This window comes from Podarcis pityusensis (genome assembly GCF_964106645.2).
Source record: "Podarcis pityusensis genome assembly, chromosome: 15".
Lineage (NCBI taxonomy): Eukaryota > Metazoa > Chordata > Lepidosauria > Squamata > Lacertidae > Podarcis > Podarcis pityusensis.
Genome location: NC_138040.1, coordinates 11,310,134 through 11,325,552, shown reverse-complemented (window position 1 = coordinate 11,325,552; position 15,419 = coordinate 11,310,134).

Below are 15,419 nucleotides of genomic sequence, written 5' to 3'. Positions count from 1 at the left end.
TTTTCACCTTTCATGCGATGCTGTAATTCCTTTCTTTTTTTTTATTGAAAATTTTTTAAATTACAAAGAAAAAACAAAGCAGAAAAAGAAAAAAGAAGAAACAAAGAAAAAACAAACCACATCAAACAATACAAATTCAAAAAACAAAAATACACCGCAAACAGACAAAAATAAATCCATCATTCTCAAATCCTCAACTCTCATTACCTTCTTTCTTTGACCTCCTCCTCCTCCCTTTTTTTGTATCCTAGTTAATAATTATCGCAGCAAATCCTTTCCATATTTCATAATATTCTGTCATTACATTACCTTAATCTATTTTCATCTTATCTTATAGAAAATCTTAAAAACTTAAAACTTAAATCTTATTTTTACCGACTTCTCACAACCATAATATTCTTACCTAATTCTTTAAACATTTTTGCTAGAGCCAAGTAATTTCGTTCCAGCATTTTTCTAACATTCATCAATTTTATAAAACAATCCTGGTAATAAAAAAAAGAAATAAAAATAATCCAGTCTTCATCCAGCGTCCCTTCCTCCTGGTCCCGGGTTTTGTCAGTCCTTTTTATCCCATCGATCTAGCGCATTAACCTGGTAACCTTATATCCGAGGCCCTTAAATCTCTTCCATGTCCCTTCCACAGCTCTTCTTCATATTCTCCTTTCACTCGTGGGAACTCCAGCTTGGTGATGTTTTTGACCCTTTTCAACAAATCAGCTCCTTTTCCATAGTCCAGACTCAACTCCATGTGGTATTTAAAAACATGTTTCAGAATCCCTCCAAAATTGAGAGCCCCCACAGCTCCAAACATCTCACGGCCCATTGCCAGACTCAGAAAGTCCAAACATCCCTGCATAGGGGGGTCTATCCAACCCCCCATTTCCAAACCAATCCAAACTTTATCTTTCCAAATCTGGCTTTTTCCAAGTTCATTTGTCAAATCCAAAAGCTCATGTTCCTGCAAGGCCGCAGCTCCCTCCATCTCTGGCGCCCAAGATTCAGCAACATCCTCTTCTCTCATCTGCTCTGTCAGGACACACTCCTGATCCAATTCCTGGGTGGGCTCCACATAGTTTCCCACTGCCTGTTCAAAAATTCTGGCCGCATTAGTCATCAAATCCATCTTCTCATTTAACTGTTCCAGTAGGGCACTTGTTTTCCAGAGAGCACACAACAGAGCCTCTGAATACATTGTCCTACAAGGTCACAAGTCCATTCCCACGATTGTAATCTGTGACAGCTGCAAGCTCCCTGGAATTGGTTACAGTTTCACAGTCTCCCTCTAGGGGGAGAACTTCTATTTGTTCTTGCAACAAAGTATCCTTTTTGAGATATTTTGTCAATATTTGTTCCTTTAAAATGTGAAAGGAAACAGTGGAATCACTATGTTTCTCTTCCTTTAACTATCTGTCAAAAACGTTTGTCTCTGGTCAATGAGCTTCAAACGTCAGTCCTGACACCCCGCTCCAGGATCAGGATGGTAGAAAGTTACTTTACTTTAAACTCACTTCTGCAGGTTTAAACAGTCCGAAAAAGATCCCCCTTCTTCTCCTGCTGCCGAAGGGGGGTTCAACAATTTTAAATGATGAAAGCCAATCCTTTAGAAGCGATTTTCTGAGCTCTAGTTTACGTTGTCTTTGCTTTATTCTGTCTACAAAGAAACGGAAGGCTGACTTCCTGTTTAGACCTTCCCGTTTCAGTACCAAATTGAAATAAATTTTTAAGTCCAATTCCTTTCTGCTCGCAAGTCCTTATTTAAAGTCTGATTGTTCAAATTTTAAGTACTCACGGGTGCTTATTTTAGAAGCCAAATTGACCCAGGAAAAAGGCAGCGCTCTCCGGCAACGGCTATGTGGCTTCGCTCCACGGAAATAGCAGTTGACTCACAGCACCGCGCCACTTCCCCCTCTTCACTTCGGAGCCCATTAGTGGGTTCCTTTGCGGGTTGGGGGGGCGCTAAGGGTGCCCGCCGAGTCCCATGGTCACAGGCTTCATCTGCCTGTCATTTTTAGCAGGGTCCCCGCTTCGCCGTAGCAGAAAAGACCCGTTTCGCGCGGAGCTAGTCCCTCCAGTTCAGAGGGAGTCCGCCATTGCCAATGGCGCCACCCCGGAAGTCCGATGCTGTAATTCCTTTCAATGATCTCTGTTTGGCTCTTGTCACTTCAGTCACGCCTTGGGAGTCCTTTGGAACGATCGCAGCCTGTGCATTTTGGAAGAATTGTGTACTGATCGTTTGCAATGGAGGATGGACTAATAATATATAATCATGTTTAGGAAGCTGAAAAGTGAGATTTGTGGTTTTCGTTGTTTTTTTTTTTTTTTTTAAAAACCCTAGTACAGTGGTACCTCAGGTTACAGATGCTTCAGGTTACAGACGCTTCAGGTTACAGACTCTGCTAACCCAGAAATAGTACCTTGGGTTAAGAACTTTACCTCAGGATGAGAACAGAAATCGCGTGGCAGCAACGGGAGGTACCATTAGCTAAAGTGGTACCTCAGGTTAAGAATGGTTTCAGGTTAAGAATGGACCTCCGGAACGAACTAAGTTCTTAACCTGAGGTACCACTGTACAAATACAGTATTTAGAAAGGAAATGCCTCTGGCTAAAACCCCTGATGCCAAACAAACGTTCCTGACAACTGAGCTTAATGTATGTTGCCTAGAAAACGAACGAATTAAAAGCCAGTTTAAAAGCAGGCCTGGTGCCAAAGAAGGCCATCTAAGAATAATGGAACAGGACTCCGGTTTTTGACTGCCAGAACAGAGGCCAAGTCTAACTCCAGGGCAGGGTTACTGTTACTATTGTTCCTCTAGGATAACATACTTGGAATGGTGCAAAGCAAAACGGTTTCCCAAAAACCTTTCCCTGGATAAAGAACAGAAGTCAGAGGCTGGAAAACTGTATCAGACTCGGTCACGGCTGAAGGTTGGAAAACTATGTGCAGGGCCAGCTCAAGACGTTTTTACACCTGAGGCGAATCGCAAAATGGTGTCCCCCCGCCAGGGAAGAAGGGGTAAGTCAATATCTACATCGGGAACAAGGGAAGGGGAGCGGATAAAGGTTTGTATCGGGAAGAAGGAGTGTCAAGAGCTGGAATTAGGCTCAGTTCATCAATAACACAATAAATCACCCGAGGCCAGTGAACTCAACTCTTTTTTCAAGGGAGCCAACCACAGCTCTGGCCTAGTGATCTCAGCAACCACCCTCTGTTCTGCCCATTTCATTTCTGTGTGAGGAGACCAAGGAGTGGGGCAGCTGGTCGCAGCAGAAGGGGAAGACTCCCTGGATTCTTCAGCAGCCTGCCTCTCTGTTTCCTTGCTCCACCCATCTCCAGCCCCTGCTTCTGCCTTGGAGTCTGAACTGCTCTCTGCCTCAGCCTCTTCCCGCCCGCTAAATCCTGCCGCCACTTCTGCTTCTGACGCCTCCTCCTCCTCCCTCTACTCTCTCTGACCACTCATTGTCGTCCCACCAACAATCCCTGGGCTTAAAGCTTTATTCCCCGGCTCCTGCCTCCCACCATCCCTCTGCGTCCAGCCAGTCCACAACAACGGTGGAAATCAAATCAACCTTACTAAATGATTGAAGTGGGAATCAAAGTGAGTTGGGGTGGGGAAAACGGCCTTTTCTGAATCAGGCAGGAGCCCAGGAGCAGTGGTGGACTTTGGACTCTCAAATTTCAGCAGCACCCTGTGCAACTTTAAGATTCAGCATGTCTCTGCCTCTCGCGCTCTGTTCATGCTACCCTCAAACCACCTCTGCCAGGAGACAGTCATTGCCATTTCTTCCCTAGGGGTGGGAGAAGACCAGCAACTACCAAGAGGGCTCCTTTTCTGTTCTTAACACCAGGGAAAGAGGCCGTGTTTCAGATATTGGGGCTGCCAGGAGGAGCTGCTCCACTTCAAAATTTACAATGACTACTTGGTGTCCCTTTTCTCGTGTCCTACACACTCATCTCCACTCAGCCAGAATGGGACAAGAAATCACACAGGGTTTTGCTTCTAGCTCCCTCCATCCCCCACACAATGGCTCTGTTTGCATGAATCATAGAATTGGAAGGGACCCAAGGGCCATCTAGTCCAACCCCCTGCAATGCAGGAATCTCAACTGAAGCATCCATGACAAATGGCTGTCCAACATCTGCTTAAAAACCTCCAAGGAAGGAGAGTCCACCACCTTTTGAGGGAGTCTGTTCCACTGCTGAACAGCTCTTACTGTCAGAAAGTATTTCCTAATGTTTAGTTGGAATCTCCTTTCTTGTAACTTGAATCCATTGGTTCAGATCCTAGCTTCCAGAGCAGGAGAAAACAAGCTTGCTCCGTCTTCTATGTGACAGCCTTTTTAGATATATGAAGATGGCTAGCCTATCTCCTCTCCGTCTCCTCTTTTCCAGGTCAAACATACCCAGCTCCTTCAACGGTTCCTCATCAGACTTGGCTTCCAGACCCTTGATCATCTTGATTACCCTCCTCTGCGCATATTCCAGCTTGTCAACATCCTTCTTAAATTGTGGCACCCAGAACTGGACACAACATGCCTAGGGCTGCTATACGTCCAGGTTTTCCTGGACACATCTGGGAACTGCGCTGCAAAAATGGCATCTGGGGGGATTTTTGCTGAATTGGCAAAATGTCTAGGAAAACCTGGACGTATGTCAAGTAGGGCAATTTTTTTAAATTAAAAAAATGCTTTAAAAAATCAAAGGAAAGCAAAAATGTGATCTGACCAAGGAAGAATAGAATGGAGCATGAAGAGGCCCCTTTCTGCATTTTGTTTCAACAAACCCACAGATGCTGTATGCGCTCTCTCTCTCTGTGTTTTTTTTTTTTTTTTTGCTAAGCCAATCTGTTTTTGGAAATTCTCTCCCCTGCCCTCCTTTTGCTAGCATCAGTGCTAAGCCTTCTGTGCCAGTTTAATTTCCCATTAGTCTGCAGATTAAATCTAAATACTTCGGAGCTTCCTGCAAAGCTGCAGTTTGGTCTTGTGGTTGGTGAAAAAGATGGAGTTCCGGGATATTAATAATCCTGTTGTACTCCATCACCACCACTTCCATTTTCGTCCTTGGCAACCTTGCAAGTCTGTTTATAGAAAGAGATTGCTTGTTGGTTTTTTCCCCACACTCCACAGACTCTCAGATTTGTGGCTTCGTATAATACTGACATATGCTCTGTCCTGCTCTGCAACAAGTAATAGATGGCTGGGTTGGATTAATTGATGGGAAATATTTACAATGTAATCCAAGTCGACTAGGAAACAAGTCCCATTAAATTCAAGGAGGCTCACTCCCAGGTAACTGGGGATAGGAAGCTAATTCTACAGTGCTCTTTTTCTCAGAGTTGGTCCATTGAAAATAATGGGCAAGCAGTGCAGGCTAGTCTAATAGGACGAATGGGGCATTACCCCCTCAACCTCTACCCTCAGCCAGCCCCCCACTCTGCTGCTTCCTTTTTACTTACTGTGGTCTCACTTTCCTCCTCAGTGTTGCTTTTCTTACAATAACAATGACAATAAGAACAACAACAACAACAACAATTTATTTATACCCTGCCCATCTGGCTGGGTTTCCCCAGCCACTCTTGGTGGCTCCCAATAGAATATTAGAAACATGATAAAGCATCAACCATTAAAAACTTCCCTAAACAGGGCAGCCTTCAGATTTCTTCTAACAGTCAGGTAGTTGTTTATTTCCTTGACATCTGGTGGGAGGGCATTCCACAGGGAGGGCGCCACTACCGAGAAGGCCCTCTGTCTGGTTCCCTGTAACCTCACTTCTTGCAGGGAGGGAACCTCCCAAAGGCTCTCGGAGCTGGACCTCAGTTTCTGGGCTGAATGATGGGGGTGGAGACGCTCCTTCAGGTATACTGGGCCAAGGCCGTTTAGGGCTTTAAAGGTCAGCACCAACTCTTTGAATTGTTCCCAGAAACATACTTGGAGCCAATGAAGATCCTTTAGGACCGATGTTATGTGGTCTAGCTGCCACATTCTGGATTAGTTGTAGTTTCCAGGTCACCTTCAAACATAGACCCACGCAGAGTGCATTGCAGTAGTCCAAGTCGGAGATAACTGAATTTGGTTCTACCTGCCATTGGCTTTGGCTCACTGCCTTTCATCCTACCCTTTCCAATGGGCACCAGCTGTAGACTTAATTTGGGCCCAATAATTTCAATGGGTCTACTGTGAGTAAAACAGTGCAGTGCCCCATCTGCACTGCACATTTGAAGCAGTATCATGCCACTTTAAACAGCCATGACTTCCCCCAAAGAATCCTGGGAGCTGTACATGCAAGTCCCCCTTACCAATGCAATGGGTTCCCTGGAAAGTGTTCATTGGGCAAGCGTTTGCATAACGAGTCCACGATTCCCATTGATTCCCATGGAAACATTTATAATCTGGGATTTGTCCGATCGCTGCCTCCCTGTTTTCAATGATTTCTTCCTGAAATGGCTGCAGCCAACCAGCAAAAGAGAGACAAAGGAAAAGCAGGTTTGTCTGATCTCTCCTGTGCTCTGTTTTGTCCAGTTTCCATCTCTCTCTGCCTGCATGGTTTCTTACTGAAAATGGTGGCAGCTGGCCAGCCAGGCAGAAACAAGCAAGGAAGTAAGGAAGTGGGCAAACTCTAGCTATTTGGATATCTGAATTTTTGGAGTGTACATCAAGGCTTGGGCAGAATTCTTCACATTCGGATAAGTGAATTTTCGCATAGCAAGCAAGTGGATTGTGGGACCTGTGTGTACTTCGTTAGGGGTGCTGAGAGTTATTAGGAGACCTCTGATCCTCACATTCGGCAGGCGTTATAAGGCTGTTTCCGATTTTTATAGTTTGCTTTTTACTGATTCAGCCTCTGTATTGTTAGTTTTTCCACTAATTTTATCTTTATTTGTTAAGCTCGCTCTATTCTGCTTAGCGAAGATTGCAATTAAGTGGTTTATATGAATGATCAAAATAAAGAATGACAAATAAGTGGCAAGGCATTACAAGGCTTGCCCATGTTGTTATATATGTGTTTTCATGAACTTGAATGTTACATGTGTGTTGACAGAAGCACGGTTGGGGGAGGGGATCTTTAATTGGGAGACAGTTGCACAACAGGGATGATGGCATTTTATCACTTCCATTTTACCAAGGATAGTATACTCTTGCTTACTCAGAGGAAGTTGCAAAACCCAATATATTTGCTGCTACAACTGACCTGTAGTCCTAGCGGTGGGTGTTGGAAAAACGCCCTGGGGGTGCCTGCAAGCCCCCGAACCTCTGAGCGTTCTCCGGTATGAACAGCTCTGGAAAGGCATTTTCCCTCCTCTCCAGTGTGCTCAGCGACATATACCAGCTGATATATGCACACTAATCTCCTGGCACAACACAGCAAGAAGAGTGAGACATCATAGGTCTACTACGATCTACTATTTATTTACACACTATGTACAGACAAAGGCATAATGGCATCCGTTCTCTCCAGCTCCAAGAGAACAAAACAAAACAAACGAAAGCGAAAGTACATTACAGCAGAAGAAATAAGACTGTCTTCCATTTCTCACACTCTTCTCAGACAGGCATGTGATTTACTACAATCTCATCTGCAGCATTGGAGGCAAGCGATACTAACAGGTGTATGGTTTGAATGGAAGTGATGTATGGAAGTGAGAGCTGGACCATAAAGAAGGCTGATCACCGAAGAATTGATGTTTTTGAATTACGGTGCTGGAGGAGACTCTTGAGAGTCCCATGGACTGCAAGAACATCAAACCTATCCATTCTTAAGGAAATCAGCCCTGAGTGCTCGCTGGAAGGACAGATCGTGAAGCTGAGGCTCCAATACTTTGGCCACCTCATGAGAAGAGAAGACTCCCTGGAAAAGACCCTGATGTTGGGAAAGATGGAGGGCACAAGGAGAAGGGGACGCCAGAGGATGAGATGGTTGGACAGTGTTCTCGAAGCTACCAGCATGAGTTTGACCAAACTGTGGGAGGCAGTGGAAGACAGGAGTGCCTGGCGTGCTCTGGTCCATGGGGTCACGAAGAGTCGGACACGACTAAACGACTAAACAACAACAACATAGTTTGAATAGGGTGGCACTGTGGTCTAAACCACTGAGCCTCTTGGGCTTGCCGATCGGAAGGTCGGTGGTTCGAATCCCCATGATGGAGTGAGCTCCCATTGCTCTGTCTAGCAGTTTGAAGGCACACCAGTGCAAGTAGATAAATAGGCACCGCTGTGATGGGAAGGTAAACGGGTATCTCCATGTGCTCTGGCATTAGTCACGAACCTCTGTGCGCCAGTAGCTGTTTAGTCATGCTGGCCACATGAGCCGGAAAGCTGTCTGTGGACAAATGCCAGCTCCCTTGGTTTGAAAAGTGAGATGAGCACCGCACCCCATTGTCACCTTTGACTGGACTTAACTGTCCAGGGGTCCTTTACTTTTACCTTGTATGGTTTGTAAAGCAAGAAGCTTTACATTTCTAAGATACTCACCTCCCAGACTGCTTAAAAACTCAAAACCATTCCGAATTACAGCTATAAAAGTTAGACATGGTCCATCCTTTCGTGTGACGGTTCCCAACATTCGTCCAGAGCCATTAGAAGCTTTAAATTTGAGCATTTGGCTGTTGGAAGTCCTGTTACTTATGGGACAAACATTGAGACACCCAGAGACAACTTCTATCACCACCTGTAAAGTTGACTGAAGCCGGGCATTTTGAGCATAGGTGCAACACTAATGTACTGCAAACACAACATGCTTGCAATACCACCTGCCCATAGTCAGGAGGACTTCCTGACTCAGACTAATTGGTATCTGCTGCTACATTGCTTGCCTCTAGATATGGAAGGGGATTTTCAGAAGGACAAAGCCAGCCATTTGACTGCTCTTAGGTTACGGCTGATAAGATGATAACGCTCTTGATGGTGTGTTTGCAGAGCAGCCAATTATGTCGTCTGGGTTTCAAGGTGTCATCTTTTCAGTTGTGCAGAAGGTGAGCACACACAGGTCTCCAGGTCCTAATGCTGGAGGCTCCCCTCTAAAACTGGGGTGAACCTGCTGTACACACTCTTCTCCATCTGAAAATGGCAAATCTGTCTATTTTGGTTTCACTCTGTTTCTCGTTTTCCCAATCTTACATTCAGTTCTCTACATCGTCATATCAGTTTTCAAATGCCTTTTAAAAAGTCTTTGTGAAGATTCGCAAGCATTTTAGTGCAAATTTCTCTCAGTATATACATTTTTGCATGCAATTCTGCCATCTACTTGTTAGGATATTTCCATTCCACCTTAAAAGGGAGCAGGCTGTGAGTCACAGAGTCTGCGTATTTCCTGTTCACAGGATGTTTATGTTTTCTGTTGCTTTCGTTTTCTCTCTCTGTGTCATAGACACTAAAGCAGGCAGTCATGTTTTTCTGTGTTCTGATCAACGCTGAATAAACTTGTAAATAATGCTCTCCTGAGTGCGACTTTGGCTGTGCATTATCTGCTGCTAGAGTGTGCATGAGCTCTGGAATGTGGCAAGATATTTTCTAGAAACTCATGTCGCTAATTGCTGATACTGCGTGCCTACGGGAGATCGATGGATCGTCCGGCAGACGGCTTGGGGGCCATGATGGACTTTGTCTCCCTGGCAGTATCCCAACACTACTATATATATATATATATATATATATATATATATATATATATATGCAAAGCAGTTTATGCTAGTTTCACTCATATGGGCCAGGGGTCGGCAAGGTGTACCGGCCATGGGCCGGATCACTCCCACAGAGATCGTCCGTGGGCCGGACTGGTGCAGTGCAATGCCAGAAATCGCATCTGCGCATGCCTAGACGCCGAAAATTGCGCCTGCGCAGAAGCGATTTTCGGCATCTGGACATGCGCAGACCTGATTTCTGGTATCTGTGCATGCGTAGACATGATTTCCGGTGCTGCTTGGCGAGTCCCTGTGCCGCTCTGTGCCAAAGCTATCAACCTTCCCTTTTTTTGTGGGAAATTCCCTTATTTCAGCACCGTTTCCCGCTGCTTCACGCTGCTATCCTGGATTGTTAGATATCCCGTGGACTGTCCCCGGGACAGGTGAGGCTGCTGATCCCTTATTTTCGAGGCTGCTGATCCCTTATTTTCAAATCTGAAAGTTGACAGCTATGCTCTGTGCTGGTTTAGCGCAGTGCGCGGGGAACTCGCCGAGCGGGCTGCTCGGTTTGGGGGCGGCTCTTGTTGTTGTTGTTGTTTAGTCATTTAGTCGTGTCCGACTCTTTGTAACCCCGTGGACCAGAGCACGCCAGGCACTCCTGTCTTCCACTGCCTCCCGCAGTTTGGTCAAACTCATGCTGGTAGCTTCGCGAACACTATCCAACCATCTCGTCCTCTGTCGTCCCCTTCTCCTTGTGCCCTCCATCTTTCCCAACATCAGGGTCTTTTCCAGGAAGTCTTCTCTTCTCATGAGGTGGCCAAAGTATTGGAGCCTCAGCTTCAGGATCTGTCCTTCCAGTGAGCACTCAGGGCTCATTTCTTTAAGAATGGATTGGTTTGATCTTCTTGCAGTCCGTGGGACTCTCAAGAGTCTCCTCCAGGGCAGCTCATGGGCCAGTAAAACGGTCTTAGTGGGCCGCATCCTGCCCATGGGCTGCACGTTGCTGACTCCTGATATAGGGATTTTAATGCAAAAGTTGCCCTAGCATATGCAATTTTAAACTGTGTTGCAAAATTCAGAGAAGAGAAAATTTTTGATTTATCGCTATCTTTCTGTATGTGTACTGTTTGGGAAATATATGCCTGTGTTTGCATCCATCCATGCACCTCTGCCTGCATCCACAGTTTTCTAGTGCAAAGTTTTCTTGTGTTTTGCTATTCTATGGCCACCAGATGTCTCTGTAGCTTCACCAGAACACAACTTCATCACAACAAGGCGACTTCTTTTTGTCTGCGAACCAGGCCAGCTCTGACTGTCCCTCATTACATTTGGGTGCTATTATTTAAAGAAGAGCTGAGGACAATAGGAGCTTCTAATGATTAGCTGTTAAATTAAATGTTCCTCTGGATAGGCAAGACATTTGAATTAACAGCTACTAAATACCAGAACCTGGAATTCAAGTTATTTAAATTGATTTTCGCACAGGTCGTTTTTAAATAAGGAATGATCCAAAACTCTATGAAGACTGTAAATTTCAATTAAGTCCACGGCTTTAATTTCAGGTAATGCAGTATGTCCACAAAATGCTGCCTCAGAAGGCCATGCTAAGTAGCTGGTAGCTTGCCTGTGGGCATATATATTAATCAGTCTCCTTGGGACAGCTTTCAAAATGAGACTACCACGTTGCGTGGCAAGGTCCTGACCCCTCCCCCCTTGGTTGAATAAAGACACATGACTCAAATATTTAAGGTTAATGGGCTAAAAAAGGCCACAACTTTATTGGTTATAGATGATGAGCGGTATTGGCTTAGGCATTGGATCTAACTGACTATACAGTGGTGCCCCGCAAGACGAATGCCTCGCAAGACGAAAAACTCGCTAGACGAAAGAGTTTCCCGTTTTTTGAGTCGTTCCGCAAGACGAATTTCCCAATGGGCTTGCTTCGCAAGACGAAACGTCTTGCGAGTTCTTGCGAGTTTGTTTCCTTTTCTTAAAGCCGCTAAGCTGTTAATAGCCGCTAAGCCGCTAATAGCCGTGCTTCGCAAGATGAAAAAACCGCAAGACGAAGAGACTCGCGGAACGGATTAATTTCGTCTTGCGAGGCACCACTGTATCTGACTCCAGCCCTTCTGCTGGGGGTCCGGGAAGAGTTAACCACCAGGAGAGGGAGTCCTGCTGATGCACATCAACTAGGAGCTCCCCCGGGGGTCACTGATACGGGTTGTGCCTTAGGCCCTAACCTCCCTAGGCTTCGGACAGTGTTAGATCAGGGAGTGCAATACTTGCCTCGCCCTGGGCTCTGGCAACCCAAGCTACGCCACTGGCACTGAAGTATGTTTTGACTTGGGACTTAATTGTTTTATGGGGTCCTTCTCTTTAGAACGGAGCAAGGAGGGGGAACCCTTTTCAATCCAAAGGCCCCATTCTCTCTCAGGCAACTTTCTACTTGTTGGTTTCGGAGCCGGCAAGAGAGTATGCCATGGTGGTAACTGCAGGATGTGTCATTATCCAAGTGCGGCATCCGTCAATGTTGTCAAAAACTTCGCCTGCCTAGCAGCAGGTGAACTCGACTTTTATATTTTATATTTTTTAAATCCCTCTCCTGTGACAACTTGCTTTCTGGCTAAGTCTGAGTCTGAGCTCGCTTGACAAGCCCTGTAACACAGAGTTCAACATTTGACTTGGGGAGAATGACACATCAGCTAGGCTCTTTGTAATTGCTTCCTGCACTGGAAATCTCCAGCCGTCGTCGAGGTAGGAACATGATGTGACTCTGACAGTCTCCGAGACCCCAGGCTCCTGGCTCTGAGAACAGAACCTGGTAAATCAAGTCGGAGGGAGAAAATAGATTTTTTGACTTTTTTGAAAAAATACAGAGATGGAGATCCACCTCTAAGACCTCTTACAAACCCCTAAGACCTGGCTGTGAGGCAGACCTCGCCCTTTGGGAACCAATGCCCTTTCCAATTATTTCCAAGATCCTAGGAAGGTTATTGAGCAGAAATCGGCTGCCTGTTTCTACAGCCCATTATCTGGGCTCGGCCATTAGCGCTCTTTGCAAAATGAGAGCGTGTGCACAAATAACTATGCACGAGACAATGCTGATTTGGACAACAACCTACGTCCATAATGAAACCCCTAACCACTCCAAGAGAGGTGGGGTATGATTCATTCCCACCGATGGATGGCCCCTCAGCCCACATCTCAGTTCCTGCCCCCTAGTGCGCCATAAAGGAGGGCAAAGAACACAGCTGATCAATTTTTAATGCATATAATGGAGTTTTGATTGTCTGCATTTTTTAAAAATGTTGCAACTCTCGGAAGGCACCTCTTTAACTGACGGGTGCCCAAGGCGTTTCACTGGTCCGAACGCTAACGAAAGTCCCCCGCCAGGTTGGAGAGGAAGCAGCTGCACAGAGCAAGACACAGGGTCAAGTGCGAATCCTACACACACTTACGCTTTTGCAGCTCCATTAGCAGGTCACAAAAGGGTCGCATTTTGTGTCTTTGTGGTCATGGGGTGAATTTTGAGGGTGGAGGGGACTCCTCTCTGTTCCTCCTGGCTGCCTCTTCAACATTTCATCTCATGTCATTTATTACAGTGGTACCTCGGGTTACAGACGCTTCAGGTTACAGACTCCACTAACCCAGAAATAGTACCTTGGGTTAAGAACTTTGCTTCAGGATGAGAACAGAAATTGTGCTCCGGTGGTGCAGTGGCAGCAGGAGGCCCCATTAGCTAAAGTGGTACCTCAGGTTAAGAACAGTTTCAGGTTAAGAAAGGACTGTTAGGTAAGAGATTTATTGCTTTACTCTTGTGGTCCGGCACGCTCCCCTGCACCTCTGCAGGTCGTAAAGCAATTAGCAGAATTTGCACAGCGTCCGTGTAGAAAGGGCAGTCAGTAAATAGGTCCCACACGTTTCTTCTTTTCTAGTAGCACTTTATTTGCTCAGAAATAGCATATTTACAGTCCATCTGATTCAAGTTGCATTTTGCGACCTGTCTCTCTCAGCAGCTGCGTAGCAAAGCTGCTTTCACTTTTCACTCAGCTCACAGCATTCCAAGCTGCTTTCGTCACGTCCTGGCTTACTTCCCTTGTAAGCGCCTCCTCTCAGCCTCGAGACACAGAAGGTTAACCCTTCACTACACCCAACACCCCCTCTTGTCTCGCGCCTGAGGGGAGAATCGACCCTTGGTCGTCCCAAACCCAGACCTTCACAAAACTCCCCATGTCTTTGGAAGGTGAGTGGTTTCGTGAACCCATCAGCTAGGCTCTTGGCAGAGGGACAATACTTCAGTGCAACTAATCCCTCCTGAACACTTTGGCACACATTCCGAAAGCGAATGTCTAGGTGTTTAGTTCTGGCCTTGAACTGACCTGACTCTGCCAAACGCAGGCATGGTTGATTGTCCTCGAAAACACGTATTGGCAGACAATCCACTTCGCAGAGTTCCTGCACCAAACAAGCATAGAACTCTACTTCTCTGCACACCTCTGAAAGAGCACTGAACTCAGCCTCAGTGGATGAGAGCGCTATCAGACTTTGCTTCTTGGACCTCCATCCAACTACTGAGTTCCCAAACTTCACCACTAGGCCAGACACAGATTTGCGATCCTCAAGATTAGCCCAATCCGAGTCCACAAAGCAAGTCAGTTTGACTTCTTGTGCTGGCAACCTAAGACAAAAGTCTTTGGTCTCCTGCAAATATCTCAGAACTCTCTTGATGCCATTCCAGGCTTGCACACTAGGGTTTGATGCTTCCCTGCTGAGCAGATTGACAGCAAACGCTATATCAGGTCTGCTCCACTGGGACAAGTACAACAAACTCCCTAGAGCTGACTGAAACACTTCAGTATTTTCGAACGCAGCGCGTTCTGCTTGCTGGCTGTCCTTCACAAAACTAGTCTCCATAGGACTTCTCACTCCTGCACAATCACTCATCCTCATTTTCTGAAGCAGTTGCTCAATTTTACCTCTCTGGCTGAGCAAAAAACTTCCATCCTGTGCACGCTCAACATTGACACCTAGATAGGTTTTGACAGCACCAAGCTGTTTAAGCTTGAATCGTTTACCTAGCTCTTTGGCAAACTTCTCCGCCTGTTCATCTGTTTCTGAGACGAAAAGCACGTCATCAACCCAAATCAGCACCAGTTCCTGTGAGTCTCCTGATCCTCTAAGGAACAGGCAACTATCAGCAAGACTCTTCCTGAAACCTAGCTTCTCCAAAGCTTCATTCAGGCACATGTTCCAGTTTCTAGCAGATTGACGTAATCCATAGATGGATTTGTGCAATCTCCACACAACATCCTGCCTTGAGTTCTCAAACCCCGGAGGAGGAATCATGTTCAGCTCCTCCTGGAGATCTGAGTTAAGGTAGGCAACATCCACATCAAAGTGGTTTACCTTCCAGCCTCTCTGTGCTGCACAAGCTAAAAGCGTTCTCAGAGTCTCCGCTCGTGACGTTGGCGAATACACCTCCGTGAAGTGTATTCCCTTTCTCTGCGTAAATCCTCGAGCAACTAACCTGGCTTTATACTGCGGCTCTCCAGCATCAGTGGGTTTCAAGCGGTAAACCCATCTGGAACTCACAGCCTGCTTCCCCGGTGGCAACTCTGTGAGTGAGAACACACCTAGATCTTTCATGGACTTCATCTCTTTGTCCATTGCCCTGTGCCACTTGCCTGCTTACATGCATTGCAATCTAGAAATTTGTCACAAACATTAAATTTGCACCCTTGTGTCAGCTCTGGTGCTTTCTGGAGAAATCTCCAATTTAAATGAGCGAAGCGTCTGTGCCA